Source organism: Ictidomys tridecemlineatus, unplaced genomic scaffold (assembly GCF_052094955.1).
Source record: "Ictidomys tridecemlineatus isolate mIctTri1 unplaced genomic scaffold, mIctTri1.hap1 Scaffold_704, whole genome shotgun sequence".
NCBI classification, from domain to species: Eukaryota; Metazoa; Chordata; class Mammalia; order Rodentia; family Sciuridae; genus Ictidomys; species Ictidomys tridecemlineatus.
In genome coordinates, this window is record NW_027525022.1 from 133795 (window position 1) to 158497 (window position 24703).

A 24703-nucleotide genomic window follows, 5' to 3' on the forward strand; every position below is an offset into this window, starting at 1 on the left:
GGGAAGGGGACCCCAGTCCACTTCCTTGTTTTCCTTAGTGTTTAAATGGTTTGCTTTTTCTTGATGTGTTACATAGTAAAAAAAAAAAAAATTAAAAAGTACATATATTAACACTATGTTATTTAAAAAATTTTTTTAATTTTTATTTTGGGTACGGGGGATTGAAATCAGTACTTATCTTTTTGTTGTTGTTGTTGTTGCATGTGACCACTGAGCCATATCTCCAGCCCTATTTTGTATTATAGAGACAGGCTTCATGCCTTGCTTTTGCTGAGGCTGGTTTTGAAGTTGAGATCCTTCCGCCTCAGCCTTTTGAGCCGCTTGAGTTTAAATATATTACTTCTAACAAAGCCAGAATTTATTAAAAATACAACTCATGTTTTTTGTGGAACTGAACTCATGAACCACATTTTTCTTTTTCTTTAATCTCTGCTTAGTTTTTAAAAAAATTTTTTTAGTTGTAGAAGGGCACAATATATTTTATTTATTTATTTATTTTTATGTGGTGGTGAGGATCAAAACTAGTGCCTCACACATGCTAGGCAAGCACTCTACCACTGAGCTACCACAGCCACATGTTTTTCTTTTGGTGGAGAGTTTAATTAGCAAGAAGCCACCCCTCCAGGACCCTCTTGCTAAGGCCTTCCCCTCTAGACCCTGCCTCTCCTCTAGACCCCACCTATATTCTATGGCCCTGCTTGTCCTCCTGAACCACCCTTTCCCCTCCTTCCTACCCTGCCTATCCTCTAGGTCTTACTCATGTTCCAGGGCCTGTCCCTTCCTCAGGTCCCACCCCTCTGTGAAGCCCTGCCCCCTTGTGACTCATTCTCCCTCTCCTTCAGACCCTGTCTCTCCTCCAGATCTTTCCCTTCTTCCTGTCCTGCCCCTCCTGCAGACCTCACCCCTCCTCTTTAAAAAAATATTTTTCTGTTGCACATGGACACAATGCCTTTATTTTGTTTATTTATTTTTATGTGGTGCTTAGGTTTGAACCCAGTGCCTCACACATGCTAGGCAAGTGCTCTACCACTGAGCCATAACCCCAGCCCAACCTTCCTTCTCTTTAAGACCTTGACTCTTCTCCAGACCCCACTTATCTTCCAGGCCCCCCCTCCTCCTAACCTTCCATCCCCCTCCTCCAGACTCTGCCCCTGCTAGTCTAGGATGAGCAGCTCCCTGGCTGATGTGCTAATTGGCAGTATATTTGTAATGGTGCACAAATAACATCTTTTGTATAAACACTGACATCCTGCATTGGATGAATTATCTTGACTAGTATCAAAATTTGACATACCATAAAAAAAATTTAGAAAAGTCACCTTCTCTCTCTTTTATTCTCTATAGATCATGAACATTTGAAATAAAATTAGAATTTGTTATAGGGCAGATGACAGCCAGCCTTGAGCCCTGATGATCCCAGGATCCCATCCAGTGGGAGAACTCTAAGTATCAGTCTAAGCTTTTCTATGCTAATTGATTTATTTATTTTTCTTATTTTAGAGTTATTTTGCTATGTAATTCCCCATGGCCTTTGGTTCCGTGTAATAGGTTTTTGCTGTTCAATTTTTAATTAATATTCTTTCAATTTTCTACAGAATTTTTAAAATATTTTTTTAGTTGACAGTGGATCTTTTCATTTTATTTATTTATTTTGTTTATTTATATGTGGTGCTGAGGATTGAACCCAGGGCCTAACACATGCCAGGCAAATGCTCTGCCTTTGTGCCACAACTCTAGCCCTGTATAGGATTTTTAATTCTGTGAACTTCTATTTTTTATTCATTTTCTATTTAATTACACTAATAAGGAATATTTTAAAAATTTCTTTTAGCTTACTTTGTTTTTGATTGAGAGAATTGTTTTGTTTGAGAGAATTGTCTTGTTTGGAAAGGTTCATAATCAAATTATTTTAATTAATTTCCATTTATTAAGATATGTTTGAGACTGGGTGTGCAGCTTAGTGGCAGAGCACTTGCCTGGCATGTGAGAGGCCATGGAGTCCATCCCAGCACCACACACACACAGAATATGCCTTTGACAGGACTCAAGCATGAGAGATATAGTTTCAAAAGATCATGTATTGGGGCTGGGGTTGTGACTCAGCAGTAGAGCACTCGACTGGCTCGTGGGAGGCCATGGGTTTGATCCTCGGCACCACATAAAAATAAGTAAATAAAACAAAGGCATTGTGTTGAACTACAACTAAAAGAAAAAATTTTTTAAAAAGATCATGTATTTACACATATACACATATACCAAAGTGCCTCTTCCAAATTCATATGAAATTATTCTAAGAAAATTTCAAATCAGTTTTAAAAGAGAAGAGGGATGATGATATTTTTAATGTTAACTATTGATATTTCATGATATTTAAAACCACTATAGATGAAATCTCCTGAGATGCAAATCATTACAAAATGTAAGAGACAAGTCAGTAGTTGCTTTTTTGTAATTCAGATACATTTACTAAAAGTAAGCTTTTTAAAAAAAGATATATTTTTTTTCAAATTTAGAAAGTATTTCCACGTGTCCTATTAAAGTTCTATATTCATCAGAAAGTTCTCTTATTCCTTGCATACAAAGGGATGGGCCTTCTAATGAACATGATACTTTATGTTGTCTGAAATTCTTGTGGAAGACCTCTTTTAAGTTTTTTGCCTCTGTTCAAAATATCATTTAAAAATGTATCAATTTGCTTTTGATTTCAGAAATTTGTCTTTCTTTTGAAATTATGTATTTATTAGTATTTAGGGTTATTTCATGTAGTAAGTGCCATGATTACATTTTATCCTAATGTTGGTGCCCCTATGTGCTTATAAGGTGGCTTTCAGAATGCAGTTGAGTATGTCTCTCATATTTGTTGGATTCATTAGAAAAGTACGTGCACTTTTGATCATATTTAAATGGTTGCATTTGAATTATTAGAAGCAGAAATCAGACATGTTAGTATTGTGAGCTGAACAAAGTGCAGGTTTACTTTAATCATTTTGAGGAGGTTGACATAATGGCTTCTGCCTTGTTCTGTACCTGCCATAGTTGTCAGATATCTCACCTGGAGAATTTTTTTTTTTTTTGGCACTGGGGATTAAACCCAGGGCCTTGCTTGTGCTATGCAAGCCCTGAACTACATATGTCCCCAGTCTTTGTTACAATTTCATTCTGAGACAGGGTCTAGCTGAATTGCTAATGTCAGCCTCAAATTTGTGATCCTTCTGCTTTATCCTCCCAAATAGCTGAGATGACAGGCATGAGTCAAAGTGCCTGGCTTGTCCTGGAGGATTTTGATGTCAGTATCATATGTTTCCAATGTGTTAATAATTTCCTAAGCTAGATTATGTTCATATCATATGTTTCTTATCAATAGTCAATAAAGCCTTTTTGTTGGTTTTTGATGGTATGCTTAATGTGAACATGGTTTATGATGTGACACCACTGTTTATGGTGATCTAGCTATGCAATACACTGTACGAAGAGTATTTTGATTCTGAGAGTCTCAAGTGTTTTAGGTCCAACATGTTTCCTTAAGAGGAGTGATTATTCATTTTCTATTTGATTATAAAAATAAGTCACATTCATTTTTTTGTGGTTCTGGGGGTTGGTCCTAGGGACTCCTGCATGCTAGGAAATCTTTCTACATCCCCAGCTTTATAGATCCTTTAGTTGATATTAACTTCATGATGTGCTAGTGACAATAAAATTACTTAGAAGTTCAACTAGAGTTAGACTCATACAAGAGTGTGGGCATCCATAGCTCCTTGTGATTTCTAAAAGGTAAAGTGTTTTCTCACAACACAGTAGCATCTAATATAATTTCTGGACCAAGCTGACACCTCTGCTTCTCTTGGCTCACCACTTCCTGCAGAGTTCTTGGAGGAGATGACTATTTCTTTGACTATTTGTCCCAGTCACAAATATTTGATTATATTGCTGCTAAAAAGGTATGCATATAAATAAAATAGAGACAAGGATTCTTTGGGATAAATGATTCAGACACAGTGAGTCAATTTGGATTAGGACTTTTTAAATATAAAGTCACTCTTTCAGGAAAGTTAAACCAGGAGTTTAAATAGAATCTCTAAAATGTCATTTTTTTTCTCCTCTAGTGATCAAGTTTTAAGAAGGCAAACCTAGAACCTAGTGGCAGCATAAAAATATAAGGAGTTTACTTATGTTATTACTTCAACATGAAATATGTAAAAGAAGCACATACTTTGAATTTTATGTTAGTTTGAACTATTTGATTTTTGTGTTATGAATGTTCATAATAAAATACAGAACTAGCTAAGAGTGTCAGTTACCAGTAATTAACTGTATGAATAATTAAACAAGTAAGTGTTTGAGAAAATATAACCATGTCCTAAGGTTTTACTTTAGAGTAGTTTAATGTTTTTTTTTTTTTTTTGGTGTGGAGGTACTGGGGATTGAATCTAGGGACACTTAATCATTGAGCCACATCCCCAGACCTTTTTTATATTTTATTTAGAGGCAGGGTCTCACAGAGTTACTTAAGGCCTCACTAAGTTGCTGAGGCTGGCTTTGAATTCAAAATCCTCTTGCCTCAGCCTCCCAAGATGCTGAGATTACAGGCATGTGCCACCATGCCAGGCTTAGTTTTATCTTTATACAGAGATTGAAAAGAAAGTGCAGATATTTCCCAGGTAGCCTCAATCTGGTTTCTTCCCTTGTTATTACTTGGGTGAGCTGTCTCTAAAGTGTTAACATCTTAGACCATTTGTCATGAAGAAAAAATAATGGTATGTTAACATTAACTGAAGTCACATATCCTTTGGATTCTCAGTTCTGTGTCTTCCTGTTCTAGGATCCCATCTAGGAGCCAACATGTCTCCATAGACTTCTCTTGGGGTGACAGTTTCTATGAACTTCCTTGTTCTGATGACCTTGAGAGCATTGAGGACGACTTGTCAGGTATTTTTATAATTTTTTTTGAATTTTCCTTTTTTCATATTTAAACTGGGGCTGTGGGTCTGGGGGAGGCAGGTCACAGAGGTGAAGAGCTGCTCTGTCATCTCTTGTCCTTATTGTCATATTAGTATTGACTGTGCTCATCTGGATGAGGCAGTGCCTTTCAGGTTTCCTTGTGTTTCTCATATTTAGCCTGGGGCTATTGGACTGATGGAAGCTGGTTACTGAGATGAAAAGCAGCTCTATCATCTGATGCCCTCAAGGTGAAATGGTGGTATTGATTGTTCTCACCTGCTTGAGGAAGGGCCTTTCAGGTTTCTTACTGTGATGTTACTCTTTTTTTGCATGTCCACATTGTCTGTTCTTCTGGAGGAAGTCATAATGCAGAGCCCATGCTTAGGGATCAGAGAGTTAGCTCTACTTTCCTGATGACTGTGTCTCTCTCAATTATATGGAATTATTCTGCACAAGAGGTTTCTATTCAACCTCATTTGTTTGTATATTCAGTCATTTATATATATCAGTCATCTGGATAGTTTTCTTTAGCTATTTTTTGTTCTCCCTCACCCTTTTTAAATACTACTTTGCTGCTCAATTCATCCCTACTTTAACAATTGGGAATTCTTTCCATTGGAGATCTTTCCATTATCTCCTGTTGTCCTTTAACATATTTTCTGGTTTTGTCTCAAAGTTTTTTCTTTCTGATATTTAAATTACCCTGACTTATATATTTACTGTCTTACTCTTAGTATCAGCCATTTCTTCAAAGAGTCCTGGCTCCTTTGATTAGAGAGTGATAATAAAATCTTTCATCTGGCAGGGGCTGTGGCTCAGTGGTAGTGCACTCATCTGGCATATGTGAGGCACTGGGTTTGATCCTCAGCACCACATAAAAATAACAAATAAAATAAAGGTCTTTAAAAAGTCTATAAAACATATTTCATCTTGCATCTTGATCCACACAACTGACAATGCAAAGAAGTGTATATATATTCTAATCTTTTCATATCCCCTAGTTATAACTATGTTTATGTGGAACTATCTGTGAATGTTTTAAGCAAAATGTGAGTTTATACTAATCTGCAGTCTGTGGATTTTGACCCCTTATGACATATATCCTTCTGCCTTCACCCCTTGTTTATCATAACACCCCATCTAGCTCCCAGTTTCTGCCATATAAATAATTCATTGTTTCATTATGAGCAATGAATTTATTATTGCTCCAGATTATGGGCTTTGACGTAATAAGAAATACACATTCAGGGCTGAGGATGTGGCTGAAGCGGTAGCGCGCTCTCCTGGCATGCGTGCGGCCCGGGTTCGATCCTCACCACCACATTCAAACAAAGATGTTGTGTCCGTCGAAAACTAAAAAAAAAAAAAAAAAGAAAAAGAAAAAAAAAGAGATATACACATTCAGCCTCTGCACCCAGTTCCTGGTACAGCACTCCTAAAATCTTCATATTTTCTGAGTGACAGAGGTATTAGGAGCAGTTTTTGTTCTAATATTGATTCTTTTACCTTGGTTATTTGCACAGAGCTCCTAAATCCTGTAGAATCTCCTGAGGGCCTAGGAGGGGCTTGTGCTTTAATAAGGACTTTTGGTGAACTCTGGGGCAGCTTCAGGATGGAGGATGGTCATGAGAAAAGCCACAGGAAGGGTGGTGCACCCCAACTCCATGTACATGGAGACTCCTGTGCTGGGAGGCTCCTGGGCCTCATCCTGCACAACTTTTCCTCTGTAATTTGATCTTTTCTAGAATGTCATAAAAGGTAAACCATACAGCATGTAGCCTCTTCAGCCTGGCTTATTTTACTTAGTAGTGTACCAGGTAGGATTTATCTATGTCCTGTGTAGGCTGGCAGTTCATTCCTTTATATTCTGTGTTGGTTATGCATTCAGCTATGGGAGGACGTTCTTATTTATGATCTGATCAGCCTCATAGAGCTGCCATGCATAATTACATGCTAGTTTTGTTTTGAAATACCTTTTCAAAGAATTTCTCTAAATGAGGATAATCTATAGGGACACTGTTGGGTCATAGATTGGACTTTTTTGCTTTGGGAAGAACTGGCACATCATCTTCCAAAGTGGCCATGCCACATGTTCTCCTAGTAATGCCTGAGACTGCTGGTATCTCACATCCTGCAGCTGTTGGTGCAGGATGAGTTCATCAGTTCTAATAGCTGTGTCATACTACCTCACTATCGTTTTAATTTATGATTCCCTGATGATATGGGATGCTGAACATAATTTTGTATAACTATTTGCCATGTTTTACAGAGTAGGAAAAAATTGTGTGTGTGTGTGTGTGTGTGTGTGTGTGTGTGTGTGTGTGTGTGTGTAGTGCTGGGGATTGAACCTCAGGCCTCACATAAACTAGGCAAGTGCTCTACCACTGAGCTATAGCCCATCCTTTAAAAAATTTCCTAGGCTGGGCTCAAGTTTGCAATCTTCCTGCCCCAGCCTTTTGAGTAATTGGGATTGTTGGCCTGCAACAGTGCACTTCGTAAAAATTGAACTTTATAAAGTCCATGTTATTGGTATTTTTTTTTCAGTCAGTTGGTATTTGGTATTGTGAGTTAAAACTCATCATCAAGGACTGGGGAAGTAGCTCAGCATTAGAAAGTTTGTATAGCATGTGTGAGGCCTTGCATTCAACCCCTCATACCAGAAACAAATATACCATCACTAAATCTAAGATCACATAGATTTTCTTTTTTTTCAGATTTCTTTTAGTTTTACCACATTTTAGTTATGGACTATTATGAATTAATTTTTGTAGGAGTTTCTGTTTTTGTCTACATTCATTTCACTCAATATGGTTTGAATAACTTGTTCAATCACCATTTCTTAAAAAAACAAGGATACTGGGTTTCATTTTAGTTTGAATTTCCAAAATCATGGCCTTGAGTAATGTAGATACAGTACTGAATTTCATCCATTTCTCAGGAATGTCAGGGGGTGCCCATACACCACTGAATTGAAGCATTCTGTGCTGGGTCCTAATGACCACCAGAGGGTATGTGCCACCTTCCTGGATATGGCAGTGTCATAATACTGTTATGGTGGAGTGATAATACTAACATGTTGTTCATGTGCAGCCTCTAATGCTAATGTATTATCCATAGTAGCTTTTGATGCTATTGTGTCCACATGTGGCCTCTGATACAAATATAGTATTTGTAGAGTGGACTTGAACACTAATACAACAGCTTCCATGTTAATATAATGTCCACATCATGGCCTCTAATACTAATATAATACTCACAACATGGCATCAAAAATTAATATAATAGCTGCCCTATGGTCTGTAATCCAAATATAATATATATTATAACATCTAAAACAAAATAGTATCTCCCTATGATCTTTAATACTAATATGATATCCATAAGGTAGCATCTAAGGCTAATATAATAGCTGCCCTGTGTCCTTTCATGTTCTTATGGTATTCATAGCTATTGTGGTTTAGATATGAGTTGTCCTTTAAAAATCTCATGTGAGTCAATGAGAGAAAAGTTAGATGTGTAATGACTGGATCCTGAGAGCATTAACCTGCATCAGTGCACCAACCTAATGAAAGTATTGACTTAATTATCCACTGATAAAGATTAACTGGGTGGTAACTGTAGGATATAAAGATAAAGATTAGGGTATAAAGATAAGATTCTGATGGATCAAAACATGGGATGATGGGCTCTATTTTAGCTAAAATATGCAAACATATGTTGAATAACCAGAACAGTGAATTTCTGAGGTTGTGCATCAGGACTAGTTAGTGGCACAGCTCTCTGCAACACTAAACAAGCTAATTAATCAATAGAATCCAAGCTCAGGATGCAACATGAGGAAAGAGAGGAAATTAAAATTGGGACGGGGGTATGAAGCTGTAGCATAATGTCCTCTAAGCTAATCAGAGGTGGGTCACAGGGGCCCTAATGGGAGCCTAATGAGAGACCTGGGGGAGCTCAGAGACACCAGGGCCTCCGTGGAATGGATTCATAGCAGTTATGCTATTTGTTCACCCATTGAAGCACATCCTGATTGCTTAAGGTATTTGGGGCATTGTGAATAGAACTGCTATATGTAATTGCCTGCTGTTATCTAGATATACATTTTTGAGGCAGTTTTCTATATTTTTAGGACCATATGGTGACACCATGTCTAACTTTGGGGAAAATGGCCAGTTTTTTTGATAGTGATGAGCTGTGGCTGCTCATCATCCTCATGGTTGATACTGCACTTAGTAAACACCTTAGCAGCTTAGTAGTTGTGCAGTGCACCTTGGGGTCTTAGTTTGTGCTTTCCTCATGACAGGTGATACTAAGAGTCATTTCTATGCTTCTTTGCCATCTTGTATCTTTCTTGTACATTGTCTGTTTAGATCTTTACCCATTATGTTGTGTTATTGTTGAGTGTCTTACTATATTTTGTACACAAGTTTGTTTTAGACATATACTTTCCAACATTTCCCCCAGTCTTTGACTTGTCTTTTTATTTCCTTAATATGATTTTTTTTTAACAGAACAGTTTAATACAGTCCACATTATCAGGTTTTTCTTTCAAGGTTTTGTTGTTGTTATTGTTTGTTTGGTAGCAGGGATTGAACCCAGGGGTGCTTAACCACTGAGCCACATCCCCAGCTTTCATGGATTTTTTTTGAGGGGGGAGCTGTATTTAGAACCTCATCATGAAACATGTGGTCATGCACATCTTCTATAGTTTTACAGTTTCCCATTTTAAATGCAAGTCTAGAGAGTATTTTGATAGGTTCCAGTGTGGATTCAGGATGACTGAGGTCCATGTGAGGAAAACATGAGGAAGAAGCTTCCTGTGCACTGCCTGGTGTGCTGAGAAGTAAATTCTGCCATGTTCTTAACTTTCTCAGGTAATATTTTAGCAGAACTTATTTTACAACAGTATTTCTTTTTTTAATATTTATTTTTTAGTTTTCGGTGGGCACAACATGTTTATTTATTTTTATGTGGTGCTGAGGATCAAACCCAGCACCCCAGCGCATGCCAGGTGAGTGTGCTAAGGCTTGAGCCACATCCTCAGCCCCACAACAACAACAGTATTTCTTACTGAGGCTTTGGCTGCTCATTATCATGGTATGTCAATGCATTTTGTGTGGTTTGAGTGTCTAAGGACACAAATGCCCCCTCAAGGTGGTGCAGGGAAGGACCAGTGCCTGGAGTCTCACTGGGGCCTGAGAATAAGAGCTCATGAAAATGCAGTAAGTAGCTCTCAGGAGCCTCTAGGGTGAGAGATGTAAAGATTATGATGAATTGCACTATCCTGAATCCTGGATAACTACAGAATCCTCATTGCAGTAACCAGAGCCTTCTGAAGTGAGGGCAGCATGGGTCAAATGACAAACTGTACTACCCATAATTCTTCAGGACCTGCAGCTTGCTGAGACCTCTGCAGTGAGGGCTGTACTGACAAAAAATCAAACTATGCTGCCAATTAATTTTGGGTGCCTGCTCTGCCCAGGTGCCTCTGAGGGTGAGAATTGTTAGGGCAGAATACCAGACTTAAATGCTCAGAATCTCTGGGGATGCCTACATACCCTGTAACCCTGTAAGTCCCAGATGATTTGGTGATGATGGTTTTGTTGGTAGTGCCCACTTCCTAGAATCTCCAGGGTCCCAGGGAAAGCATGGGGTCTTCAGCTCCTGTAATCCTTAGCAGGAATGTGCAGGGATTAGAGACTTTAGCTTCTAGAAGAATCCTCTGTGGTGAGTGGGCAAACCACTGAACTGCATTACCCACAATCCTAAGGGGGAACTTTAGTTTCCGAATTTTCTGCAGTGAATAGGAAAAACACAGGACTAAATTACACACAAATCTTGGTGCCAGAAGCTCTCAGGATCCTCTGTGGTGAGGACTGTTGGACTGAGAACTTAACTACAGTATCCATAATCCTTGGTGGGGTGTGTTGCCCAGGTGAATATGCAGCCTGCAAGTCCAGAGGCCTCCCAAGTTAGAGTTCTGCATTATGCAGGTCAGACTACACTACTTACAATTACTGGGGACACACTGGTGAGTGTGCTGCCTGCAATTTCAGGAGGCTTCCACAGTGAGGTCTTCAGTACCAAGGCAAGCATGTGGCCCTCAGTTCTCATGGACCTTGCAGTAGGGGCATGTAGGCAAAACAGTGGACTACCTTATCCAGAATCCTCAGGGGGAATTGCAGTTCCCAGGATCTGCAATATGAGGGTTTCAGGGTAGGGAGCTGAAGTATACTACCTAGATTTCTTGGAGGTGCCCCGTGTCCATGTGGCCTAGAACTCTCAGAGGCTTCCACAGTGAGGGCTATGGAGGTAGAGGGCAAGACTATACTACCCAGAATCCCTGGGGGCCTGCAACTCCCAGACACCTTCCTTTTGAATACCGCCGGGGCACACTTTGTATTGCACTACACAGACTCCTCAGGGGTGTCTAGGTAGGCTTATGCTACACAGATCCCAGAGCCATGATGGGGGCGAAGTCCCCTTAGATGGGATGGATTGCACCACCCAGAATAATCAATGGCCCACAGCTCTCAGTGAGCTCTGCAGTCAGAGCTGACTGAGTAGAACTGAGTTTAATACTCAGAATTCCCTGAGGCTCTGAGCTCTAAGTAGTCACTGTAGAGTTGAACATAGCACCAGGCTATAATATCCATGATCCTTGGGGGCTTGCAGCTTCCAGAATCCACTGTAGTGATGCTGCATGGGCAGAACACCAGAATACACTGTCTAGAATCCATAGGGATGCCTGTGTGACTGTGTAGCCTGCAATTTCTAGAGACCTCTGCAGTGGGGGCTGCATTGTAGAATACTGGATTACACTACCCAGAATCCTGGGTGGGGGTATGAGGTTGAATGTGCTACTTGAAGCCCTCATAGACTTCTGGAGTGAGGGCTGAGTGGTCAGAATTCCAGGCTACACTGTTTAGAATCACTAAGGGTGCCTTAGTAGCCTGCAGCTCACAGAGACCTCTGCAGCTGGGCTGCAATGTGGAATACAAGAATGCACTACCCAGAATCCTGGTGGTATGAGGGTGAATGTGCTACTTGCAACCCCTAGGCTTCTGGGGTGAGGAATGCATGCGTAGAACACCAGAGTCCACTGCCAGGGTTCTCCAGAGAGTCTGGGCTAGCACATGGCACACAGCTTCCATGGTCCTGAAGTGCCAAGACTGTGTGAGCAGAGCACCAGACTACTACCCCGAGAACCCTGAATCTGTGTAGCCTGCAGCTCCAGAGGCATCCAGGGTGAGAGCTCAACAGGCAGGACAGACTGAATGATCTAGAATGCTCTCATAGGCTACTGGGAATTTGGTCTTAGCTCAGATTCTTCTACCCTCCTACAGTGATCACCCTGGGCTGGGAATTAACAGATTTTCTTAAAACCCCTGATTCTGAATTGGAGCAGTCCCTGGCTAAGTCACTCTGTTTCAAGGACTACATGTCCCAGAAGACTCTGAGGTGGTCTGTTTCTGGCCTCAGTCCTTGGGCTGAGGGTCTAAACTCCCTGTAGCTACCTTCCTCTGTGCCTCTGCCTGCCTGTCTCAGGCTGCTGCAATACTTTGCCTGGTGGAGTGCAGTGAGGGTGTCTCCTGGACTCCATTTCTCCTTTTCTGAGATTCCACTCCTCAGGTGCCACAGCCAGACCTAGTTAGAGCAGTGGGAACATATTTTATTCAGTAACTGCTGAGGGTGGAAGAAGGTGCTGACATTCACCAGGGAGCCAGGAAAGGCCCCGCCTCTGAGCTGGGAGGAGCTTCTGCACAGTGCATGGCCAAAGGGGTGTGGTCAATAAGGGGCAGGGCCTTGCCGCCATCTTTAATGCTGCCTCCTTGAGAGTGAGGAGCTGACTTCCCCCTCAGGACCAACCCGGGTGAGCCCCAGTCCTCGGAGTGTTGGGTCACTCCACAGGGAGTGGCAGAGCTTCCTTCTCAGAGCAGATTGAGAGAGACACCCAGGGTGTGGACTCTCGTGGGTCATGCCTCCAGGGACTCATGGAGCTCCCTTCTCCTCAGAGCAGCCTCAGCATTGATTCTTGGCTTAGGGACTTTCGTGAGTTGTGTCTCTAGGGATGCCTGGGGTTTCTTCTCCTCAGTAGCCTTAGAGAGACACTGGGTGTTGGGACCTTTGTGGGCCACATCTCTAGGGGTGCCTGAGGCTCCCTTCAACTCAGAGTGGCCTGAGGGAGACGCCTGGTGCTGGCACCCTCTTGGGTCATGTCTCTAGGGACGCCCAGGGTTCTGTTCTCCTCAGAGCAGCCTGAGGTAGATGCCTGGTGTGGGGACCATTTTGGGTCACATTCTAGGGACACTGGTGGGCTCCCTCATCCTTACAGCAGCCTGAGGGAGATGCCAGGCCTGGGGAGCCTCGTGAGTCAGGTTTCTAAGTAGCCCTGGGTTCCCTTTTCCTCAGAGCTGCCTGGGGCCTTGCCAGGGTTGCTGTGTGTGGCCGAAGGGGGTGTGGCCAACCAGGGGCGGGGCCTCAGCGCCATCTTTAAGGCTGCCTACTTGAGAGTGAGGAGCTGGCTTCCCCCTCAGGACCAATCCAGGAGAGCCCCAGTCCTAGGAGTGTTGGTTCACTCCACAGGGAGGGGCAGAGCTCCCTTCTCAGAGCAGATTGAGAGAGACACCCAAGTTGGGAACTCTCATGGGTCATGCCTCCAGGGACTCATGGAACTCCCTTCTCCTCTGAGTAGTCTCAGGGGACTCTTGGCTTAGGGACTTTTGTGAGTCATGTCTCTAGGGATGCCTGGGGTTCCATTCTCCTCAGAGCAGCCTGAGGGAGTTGCCTGGTTTGGGGACCCTTGTAGGTCACATTCTAGGGACACTGTGGGGCAGCCTTATCCTTACTGCAGCCTCATCCTTACTGTAGCCTGAGGGATATGCCAGGCCTGGGGAGCCTTGTGGGTAACATCTCTAAGTAGCCCTGGGTTCCCTTCTCCTCAGAGCTGCCTGGGGTGGTTGCCAGGGTTGCTGTGCTTGGCCTAAGGGGGCGTGGTCAATCCGGGGTGGGGCCTCACCGCCATCTTTAATGCCGCCTTTTTGAAAGTGAGGTGCCTGCTTCCCCCTCAGGACCAACCCGGGAGAGCCCCATTCCTGGGAGTGTTGGGTCACTCCACATGGAAGGGCAGAGCTTCCTTCTCAGAGCAGATTGAGAGAGACCCAGGTTGGGGACTCTCGTGGGTCATGCCTCCCGGGGCTCAGGGAGCTCCCTTCTCCTCAGAGCAGCCTTAGAGCGGACTCTTGGCTTAGGGACTTTTGTGAGTCATGTCTTAGGGATGCCTGGGGCTCCCTTCTCCTCACATTGGCTTGAGGGAGACGCCAGATGTGGGGAGCCTTGGGGGTTGCAACTCTATGTAGGCCCTGGGTTTTCTCCTCAGAGTGGCCTGAGGGAGATGCCTGGTGTGTGGATCCTCATGGTTGTGGTTTATGTCTTTTTGGATGCTTGGGGTTCCCTTCTCCTCTGAGTAGCCTTGGGGAGATGTCTGGCTTGGGGACCCTCATGGGTTATATTTTTAGGGAAGCCTGGGGTTTTTTGCTCAGAGCAGCTTGAGGAGATGCGTAGCATGGGGACCCTCATGGGTCATGTCTCTAGGGACACCTGTGATTCCCTTTTCCTCAGAACAGCCTCAAAGAGATGGCTCAGAAGCTTCTGGCAGCTCTGGCAGCCAGTGAGGGGATGGTGGGAAGCATGAGGAGCAAACCCTGTCCTGGACCTGAGAGCTGAGGGCAGCCTTGGCTGTCAGCCCCACTCTGTCCTTCACAATTTCATCCTGGCTCCCTGTGCAGCAGTGACCCTTCCTTAGGCTATGACCCTCATCATCTTAATATAGTGACCCAGGGTGGTTTCTAGGGAACCTAGCAGGGAGGAAGGGGGAATGTGTAGGGAGGGAGGAATGTACAGCCTAAGAGAAGGGGACCCCAGTCCACTTCCTTGTTTTTCTTAGTGTTTAAATGGTTTGCTTTTTCTTGCAGTGTTAAAATAGTAGAAAAAATTTGAAAAGTACGTATCTTAATAGCCCACTATGTTATTTTTAAAAAATTTTTTAGGGGCTGGGGATGTAGCTTAAGCGGTAGCGCGCTGGCCTGTCATGCGTGCGGCCCGGGTTCGATCCTCAGCACCACATACAAATAAAGATGTTGTGTCCGCTGAAAACTACAAAATAAATATTAAAAAATTCTCTCTCTCTCTCTTTCTCTCTCTCTCATCTCATCTCATCTCTCTCTTAAAAAAAATTTAATTTTTATTTTTGTGTACTGGGGATTGAGCTCAATACTTATCTTTTTGTTGTTGTTTTTGTTGTTGTTGTTGCTGAGCCATATCTCCAGCCCTATTTTGTATTATAGAGACAGGGTTTTACTGAGGTGCTTCATGCCTTGCTTTTGCTGAGGCTGGTTTTGAAGTTGAGATCCTTCCGCCTCAGCCTTTTGAGCCGCTTTAGTTTAAATATATTACTTCTAACAAAGCCAGAATTTATTAAAAATATATCTTTTTTTTTTGTGGAACCGAATTCATGAACCACATTTTTCTTTTTCTTTAATCTCTGCTTAGTTTTTTAAAAAATTTTTTTAGTTGTAGAAGGGCACAATATATTTATTTTATTTATTTATTTTTATGTAGTGGTGAGGATCAAAAACAGTGCCTCACACATGCTAGGCAAGTGCTCTACCATTGAGCTACCACAGGCACACGTTTTTCTTTTGGTGGAGAGTTTAATTAGCAAGAAGCCACCCCTCTAGGACCCTCTTGCTATGGCCTTCCCTTCCAGACCCTGCCTCTCCTCTAGGCCCCACCTATATTCTATGGCCCTGCTTGTCCTCCTGAACCACGCTTTTCCCTCCTTCCTACCCTGCCTATCCTCTAGGTCCTACTCATGTTCCAGGGCCTGTCCCTTCCTCAGGTCCCACACTTCTGTGAAGCCCTGCCCCCTTGTGACTCATTCTCCCCCTCCTTCAGACCCTGTCTCTCCTCCAGATCTTTCCCTTGTCCTGCCCCTCCTGCAGACCTCACCCCTCCTCTTTAAATTTTTTTTTTGTTGAACATGGATACAATGCCTTTATTATGTTTGTTTATTTTTATGTGGTGCCTAGGTTTGAACCCAGTGCCTCACACATGCTAGGCAAGTGCTCTACCACTGAGCCATAACTCCAGCCCAACCCTCCTCCTCTTTAAGACCTTGACTCTTCTCCAGACCCCACTTATCTTCCAGGCCCTCCCTCCTCTGACCTTCCATTCCCCTCCTCCAGACTCTGCCCCTGCTAGTCTAGGATGAGCAGCTCCCTGGCTGATGTGCTAATTGGCAGTATATTTGTAATGGTGCACAAATAACATATTTTGTATAAACACTGACATCCTGCATTGGATGAATTATCTTGACTAGTATCAAAATTTGACATACCATAAAAAAAATTTAGAAGTCACCTTTCTCTCTCTTTTATTCTCTATAGATCATGAACATTTGAAATAAAATCAGAATTTGTTAAAGGGCAGATGACAGCCAGCCTTGAGCCCTGATGATCCCAGGATCCCATCCAGTGGGAGAACTCTAAGTATCAGTCCAAGGTTTTCTATGCTAATTGATTCATTTATTTTTCTTATTTTAGAGTTATTTTGCTATGTAATTCCCCATGGCCTTTGGTTCCGTGTAATAGGTTTTTGCTGTTCAATTTTTAATTAATATTCTTTCAGTTTTCTACAGAATTTTTAAAATATTTTTTTAGTTGTCAGTGGATCTTTTTATTTTATTTATTTATTTTGATTATTTATATGTGGTGCTGAGGATTGAATCCAGGGCCTAACACTTGCCAGGCAAATGTTCTGCCTTTGCGCCACAACTCTAGCCCTGTATAGGATTTTTAATTCTGTGAACTTCTATTTTTTATTCATTTTCTATTTAATTACACCAATAAGGAATATTTTAAAAATTTCTTTTAGCTTACTTTGTTTTTGATTGAGAGAATTGTTTTGTTTGAGAGAATTGTCTTGTTTGGAAAGGCTCATAATCAAATGATTTTAATTAATTTCCATTTATTAAGACATGTTTGAGACTGGGTGTGCAGCTCAGTGGCAGAGCACTTGCCTGGCATGTGAGAGGCCATGGAGTCCATCCCAGCACCACACACACAGAAGATGTCTTTGACAGGACTCAAGCATGAGAGATATAGTTTCAAAAGATCATGTATTGGGGCTGGGGTTGTGATTCAGCAGTAGAGCACTCGACTGGCACGTGTGAGGCCGTGGGTTTGATCCTCAGTTCCACATAAAAATAAGTAAATAAAATAAAGGTATTGTGTTGAACTACAACTAAAAATAAAGAAAAAATTTTTTAAAAAGATCATGTATTTACACATATACACATATACCAAAGTGCCTCTTCCAAATTTATATGAAATTATTCTAAGAAAATTTCAAATCAGTTTTAAAAGAGAAGAGGGATGATGACATTTCAAATTTAGAAAGCATTTACATATGTCCTATTAAAGTTCTATATTCATTAGAAAGTTATCTTATTCCTTGCATACAAAGGGATGGGCCTTCTAATAAGCACGATACTTTATGTTGTCAAAAATTCTTGTGGGAGACCTCTTTTGTTTGCCTCTGTTCAAAATATGATTTAAAAATGTATCAATTTGCTTTTGATTTCAGAAATTTGTCTTTCTTTTGAAATTATGTATTTATTAGTATTTAGGGTTATTTCATGTAGTAAATGCCATGATTACATTTTATCCTAATGTTGGTGCCCCTATGTGCTTATAAAGTGGCTTTCAGAATGCAGTTGAGTATGTCTCTCATATTTGTTGGATTCATTAGAAAAGTACATGCACTTTGGATCATATTTAAATGGTTGCATTGGAATTATTAGGCACCTGGGCCTAATCCTGCACAACTCTTCCTCTGTAATTTTGTCTTTTCTAGAATGTCATGAAAGGTAAACCATACAGTATGTAGCCTCTTCAGCCTGGCTTATTTCACTTAGTGTACCAGGTAGAATTTATCTATTTCTCTGTAGGTTCATTCCTTTATATTCTGTGTTGGCTATGCATGTAGGTATGGGAGGACTTTTTTTTTAATTTTAATATTTATTTTTTAGTTTTCGGCAGACACAATATCTTTGTTTGTATGTGGTGCTGAGGATCGAATGCTACCGCTTGAGCCACATCCCCAGCCCTGGGAGGACATTCTTATTTATGATTTGATCAGCATCATAGAGCTGCTATTCATAATTTCATACTAGTTTTGTTTTGACATACTTTTTCAAAGAATTTCTCTAAAAGAAGATGACTTATAGGGACACTGTTGGGTTATAGATTGGACTTTTTGCTTTGGGAAGAACTGGCACATCATCTTCCAAAATGGCCATGCCACATGTTCTCCTAGTAATGCCTGAGACTGCTGGTATCTCACATCCTGCAGCTGTTGGTGCACTGCTGTTTCCTCAGTTCTCAGCACTGCATATAAATAAATAAAAGTCCATTGATTACTAAAAATTTTTTAAATGAGCAATTGAGTTGTGTGTCTTTGGAGTGAGACCTCTGAAACCATGAGCAGCAAATAAGCTTTTCCTTTTTAAAATTTTTCTTGTCAGATCTTTTGGTCACAGTGTTGAAAAAGCTGACTAAATCAGTGAATGGGTTTTTGCTGTGAATAATCTATACGATTCAGTAGTCTTTGAAGATGGTTTGTTGGGAGAGGAAGTTTGAAATATTTAGAGATAAAGCTGGAAAAGGTTTAGTAAGTTGCAGGTGGAGCTTAATGAGGGATTCTGGTGGGTTCTCAGAAGTCTAAAATGCCAATAGGATTGTAAAAAACAAAGAATGGAGTTGTAAGGTTTCAGAGGAAGAGGACTCTATTGAAATACGACTAGAGGGCATTCATATTACACTCTTGCTAGGAAGTTGTCTACATTTTGCCCGTGTCCTGAGACATTCTATGAGGTGATGAGCTAATTAATCTGGCAAAGGAAATTTCAAGGCAAGCATTCAGGTAGTGAGATGGATATTGCTGGTGACCTTTAGTCAAATTTACTATGGATCAGATCAGGAAGCAGAGCAGAAAGATTTTAACAATTTTCACTTTGCCCAGAAAAATGTAAAACTGGGGTGAAGGAAGTTGTTATTGTTCAGGACATTACCACTGTAGAGATGCTAAATTACTTTACCCAGAGACAATATAAAAGATGGCTTGTGGGCATCTTAGGAATTGAAAAGATCTCACCTATCTCTGGCTCAAGGTTATAAAAGTAACAATTCTTTGAGACCATTTGTGCACCTGCTTGAATAAGGGGGTTGGGAAGTTGTTTCACCATGCCAAGCACTCAGAGGATACTACAGCCATAGTCATAGAAATCTTGCCTACTGGTTGAGATGGTAAAAGAACTTGGCATCAACCAAGTTGCTTTTTCTATTATCTTCTTTTTTTTTTTGATTGGGGGATATTGGAGTTAGGGAGTTATGGAGGCTTTCACTGAGATTTCAAAGGAAAACCTGGGAGGCCAGAAAAATGGTTAGTTGCTGTGGATAGCCTCTGAGAGTGTGATATATGAAGTGAGAAGGCAGCTGGAACTGTAGTGGAGACCCCCAAGATTAAGAGATTCCGGTACCATGGAGAGTCTGCCAAGGAAAGCTGTGGGAATCAAACAGATGTATAAGCTGAGAGAGTCTTGTGGGTTGCAACCAGCAAAGCCATAGGGCAGAGCTGCATAAGCCCTTTTGGAGAGAACATCACCATGCCATGTGCCTCAGATGCTGGTTGTGGAACTATAGGTTTTGTGTGCCCAACTGAGTGTTAGTGTTTGTTTGGTCCCACTGGTACCAGTCTTGGATATCAAGAACAGGTCCTTGTTTCCCTGATGTTGAAGATTAAACACCCATGAAATACTTAGGTAAGCATAGAAACCAAGTTCTATTTAAGAAAGAAATGAAGATAGACTTCTCCAAAGAGAAGGGAGCTCAGAATTGAATGTCTGTGGGGATGGGTGTGTCTTGCTCTTTTATATACCCCAGACCCCCTACATATGTGCCTAAGGGCAGGAAGAAGCAGGAATGTGACCTATCTGGTCCCCCCAGGCTAGGCAGGGTTGCATGCAGATTGCTTTTTTGGCAAAGAAAGCATGTGGGGAGTCAGTACAGTGGGCTTATTTTATATAATTATTCTCTTAACCTTATGTTTCCACCATCCTCATCTATCTCTCCTTGACATCACCCCTTCTTTAAAAGACCCTGTGCTGTTATTTGTTGATTTTTATGTAACTTGCTTTTGCTTTTTATGGGAGCTCATTGCAGAGAATTTGCCTTGAATCTCAGAAGAGACTTTGGACTTGGCCTTTTGAGTATGCTGGACTCTTGGGCTGGGATGTAGCTCAGTGGCGAAGCATCTGCCTTGCATCCACAAAGCCCTGGGTTTGACCCCTGGTAATAAAAGGAGAGAGGGAGAGAGAGAGAGAGAGAGAGAGAGAGAGAGAGAGAGAGAGAGAGAGAGAGAGAGAGAGAGAGAGAGAAAGAGAAGAGGAGAGGAGAGGAGAGGAGAGGAGAAAAGAGGAGAGGAGAGGAGAGGAGAGGAGGAGGGGAGGGGAGGGGAGGGGAGGGGAGGAGAGGGAGAGAATGAGAATATGAGAAAATATTGTTTCTTGGAAATGGACTCAAATATTTTGCATTGTGAGTGGACCTGAGCTTTTCTGGGCCAGGGTCAGAATACTATGGTTTAGATATGAAAACTCATGTGGGAGAATATGCAAGAAAGTTTTCAGGTGAAATGATTGGATAGTGACAGCCTTAAACTGATCAACATGTTAATTCACCCATAAGGAAAACTTAATAATTATAGGTAGGTAAAGTGTGGTTGGAGGAGCACTGGAGGCATTCCTTTGGGAATATATTTTTTCCCTGGTCTCTCTTTCCTGTTTCCTGTTTGGCATGTCCTGACCCGCTCTCCTCCTCCATACCCTTGGGTGAGGTGATGGTGTTCTGTCTCACTTCAGGCCCAGAGACATGAATCCACTTTCTGTGAATGGAGACTTTGGAAACTGTGAGTGCCAAATCAAAATTTTTATTCTCTAAAATTGTTCTTGTCACAAATTTTAGACACAGTGACAAAAAAAAGCTTACTAAAACAATACTGCCTAGAAATAATATAATAGTGGCCCTTTGACTTTTTATGCTAATGTAATATTCATAAATAGCATCTAGAATTAATTTAATAGCTACCATATAACCTTTAATGGTATTATTATATCAATACTATAGTATCCAAAACTAACATAAGCCTGCACTCTTGTCTTTAATACTGTTTCCACAACTCAGTTCTTATCCTCAATGTCAATCCTATAATGAGTGCACAGTTTTGAGAAAAAAGAAAAAGAAGATTTATTGCTTTGATAGCAAAGGAGAAACACAGGGGACTCCTGTCCCAAAGTCTATGATTCTGCCCATCAGGAACAGAGGCCTTTTAGAGAGATTATTCAAAAGCTACATTGCATGTGTTCTCTGTCTGGAATTGTAATTTACTTGTTAATTTCAGAGATAGTAATTTCTGAGCTCTTCTTGTACCATCCCCAAATTCTGTATGACTTATTTCCTGAGGTGGATGTGTGTGTACTTAAGGACAGAGAAATCTTCCTAAATGGGAAAGGTAATCCTGTTTCCCCTGAGATTAGGGAGGGGAGAGATTAGGGAGGAGCAGAGAGAGAAATAAAAATATATATATATATCAAGTGCTCTACCATTGAGCCACAACCTCAGCCCCAAGAAATATGTCCTTTTAAAAAATAAGTTGGTAGGGGAGGTGGTAGTTTTGGCTCAGTGGTAGAATACTTTCCTAACACATAAAATAAATAAGATAATAGGTATTGTATCCATCTACAACCCAAACTGAAAGAATTTAAAAAAAAGACAACTGCTTTCAATTTCAATATTCTACTATATTAGTCATTTATTTAAAAAATCAATAAAAATATTCTACTATATTAAAAGATAGTTACAGTGGATGAAGGGAAAGCAAGGAACAAGAGAAATGAAAGATGGAGACCAGGCAGAGGTACACCCCAGAGTTTGTCAGAGCTGACAAATAATGGCCATATGTCTGTAGGAAAGAGAGGCAAAACAGGCTTGAATTCTGGGATTTTTATAGGGCAGGTACAGGATTCAGAGCCCGGAGGATTCTAATACTAAAGGTTAAGGTTTGGGTTGGTATGGGGGAGTGATGAGCCTTTCTCAGAAAGGGCCTTGCGTGGGAAAGTGAAACTTTTTCCTTAAAATGGCAGCTGTCATTTAAGATATCCATCCAGATGCTAAGCAAGGACCTTACAGTGGCAGAGCATAAAGGGCTATATTCAAAGTATAAAGTGGACCACTGTAATAATACTACTACTATAATATCCATAGTACAGCAACTAAAACTAATATAGTAACTGTCATGTTGCCTTTAATATTAATATAATATCATAATGTGGTCACAGGGCAGCTTTTATATTAGTTTTATAGGCCACTGAATGGATATTAATATTAAAGGCCAAAAGGCAGTGATCATATCAGTTTGGTATGCCATAGTGTGCATGTAATATTAGTGTTAAAACTGAAATAAGAGCTGCCTTGTGCCCTTTTAATACTAATATGTCATCTATACTATGGAATTGTAACTGATATAGTAGCTCCTCTGTGAACTTTATAACTAATATGATATCCATATTATGGCATCTAAAACTGATATATTAGCTGAAATGTGGAATTTAATGTTAATATTATATCCATCCTGTAAACCTAAAAATAATATAATAACAGCCCTGTAGCCTTTAATATTAATACAATATTCATATTATAGCATCTAAAACTAATATAATAGCTACACTGTGGCTCTTAGTATTAATAGTATATCTATATTATAACATCTAAAACTAATATATGTGCCCAGTGCTCTTAGTACTGATATGATATTCATTAAATAACATCTAAAAAACTGATGTAATATATCTTGTGGCTTTAAAAAAATTTTTTTAGTTATAGATGGACCCAATGCCTTCATTTTATTTGTTTGTTTTTTTATGTGATGCTGAGGTTCAAACCCAGTACCTCACATAGGCAAGTGTTCTACTACCGAGTCACAACAGCCCCTCTTGCAGCTTTTAATAATAATATGATATCCATATATAGCATCTAAAAGCAATATACTATCTTTCATGTGGCCTTAAATATTAATATACTATTCATGCTATGATATTTATAACTAACATAGTAGCTGCCCTTGGTCTTTAATATTAGTATAATATTCATATAGTGACCTATAAACCCAATATAATAGCTGCCCTGTGACTTTAAAAAAAATTTTGTGTTAGTTGTTTTTATTTACTTTTGTAGATGGACACAATACCTTTATTTTATCTGTTTATTTTTATGTGGTGTTGAGGATCGAACCCAGTGCCTCACATGTGCTAGGCAAGCACTGTACCACTGAGCTACAACCGCAGCCCTGTCCTGTGGCTTTAATACTTTTAATGTAGCATCAAAAATTGATAAATTACCTCCCTGTGACTTTTAATATTAATATAATCTCCTTACTATAGCAACTGAAACTGATAGCACAGCTGCCCTGTGTCCTTTAATACTAATATACATTCTATAACACTTAAAAGTGACATAATATTTGCTTTGTGGCCTATAATATTAATATGATATCTATAAGAGCTTTTAAAACTGATATAAGAGCTGTCCTATGTGGTGTTTAATGATGATAGTATTTTAAAGCTGATATCATATCTTTCCTATTCCCTTTAATCTTGATAACTTATCCATATTAATATATTTAACACTGACAAAATGACTGTACTATGGCATTTTTTACATCTTTTTTTTTTTTTAGTTTTGATGGACCTTTTAAAATTTCATTTATTTATATACAATGCTGAGATTTGAACCTAGTGCCTCTCACATGCTAGCCAAGTGCTCTACCACGAAGCTACAACCCCAGCCCATACTGTGGCCTTTAATACAAATATAATGTCCATATTATAGCATGTAAAACTGATAGAATAGCTGCCTGTTGCCTTTAACATAATAGGTATACAATGTGTATAAAACTAATAGTTTCCCATGACCTTTAATACTTACATATTATCCATATAATAGCGTCAAAAATTGATATTAGTTGCCTTGGGATTTAATATTATAGCCTCAATGTAGCATCTCTAACTAATGTAATAGCTTCCCTATGGCCTTATATAATCATTCTCCTGTGGCTTTTAATATTAATACAATATTCATATTATAGCATCTAATACTAATATAATAGCTGGCAATGTGCCTAAGGTATTAATATGGTATCCACATATAGCATCTAAAACTAATAAAATAGCTACATTTTTTGTCCCTAATACTTATAAGAGATCCATAGTATAGAATCTAAAATTAATAGAGTAGCTGCTCTGTGGCCTTAAACACCAATATGACATCTATTTGTAGCATCCAAAAGTGACATAATAGCTTCCCTGTGGCTTTATTGTTAATAAGATATTCATACATAGCATTAAAAACTAAAATGATATCTTACCTTGCAGCCTTAATATTAATATGATATGCATACTATGGCATTAAAAATTAATATATAGGTACCATGTGGCTTTTAATATTAAAATGCTGTCTATTTTACAGCATCTAAAATGAATACTATACACACACACACACACACACACACACAAACTATAGCTTCTAAAACTGACAAGGTGGTTCCTCTGTGGCCTTTAATATTAATATGATACCCATAAAGTAGCATCTAA

The 24703-nt window shown here is 40.3% G+C and overlaps 1 long non-coding RNA gene across 1 annotated transcript in view; it reads left to right on the plus strand.

The window, feature by feature from the left end:
• The window catches only part of LOC144374469 (uncharacterized), a 33582-nt gene extending 17105 nt beyond the window's left edge, over positions 1–16477 (plus strand). The window contains exons 4-5 of the long non-coding RNA XR_013433854.1: positions 4820–4926; positions 16389–16477. This is a non-coding gene — a long non-coding RNA (uncharacterized LOC144374469). The remainder of the gene's footprint in view (positions 1–4819; positions 4927–16388) is intronic.
• Positions 16478–24703: the final 8226 nt, after the last annotated feature.